This window comes from Capsicum annuum, chromosome 11 (genome assembly GCF_002878395.1).
Source record: "Capsicum annuum cultivar UCD-10X-F1 chromosome 11, UCD10Xv1.1, whole genome shotgun sequence".
NCBI lineage: Eukaryota > Viridiplantae > Streptophyta > Magnoliopsida > Solanales > Solanaceae > Capsicum > Capsicum annuum.
This window is the reverse complement of record NC_061121.1, coordinates 57,937,890-57,938,161: the sequence shown is the minus strand read 5'-3', so window position 1 is coordinate 57,938,161 and position 272 is coordinate 57,937,890.

The window sequence follows — 272 nt, the reverse complement described above, 5'->3', positions numbered from 1 at the left end:
TTTGGAGAGAGTGAAAATATGCGTGTTGTATCGGATCATACTAAAAGCATAATGAAGGATGGTAGCATTATTTATCTGAACGTTTCCCATCTTGCATGCATGTAATGACCCTTCAGGTCATTTTTCATATTTTCACTTATTTTCGCCGTTAGAGATTTTCTATAGTTGGCCCAAGTCATTTGACTCACTAGAATTGACAGTTTGGTTACCGGGCAATTCATTTTTTTTAGAGCCAATTTTCTGTTATAACAAATACCGGGAAAGTGTGGCTC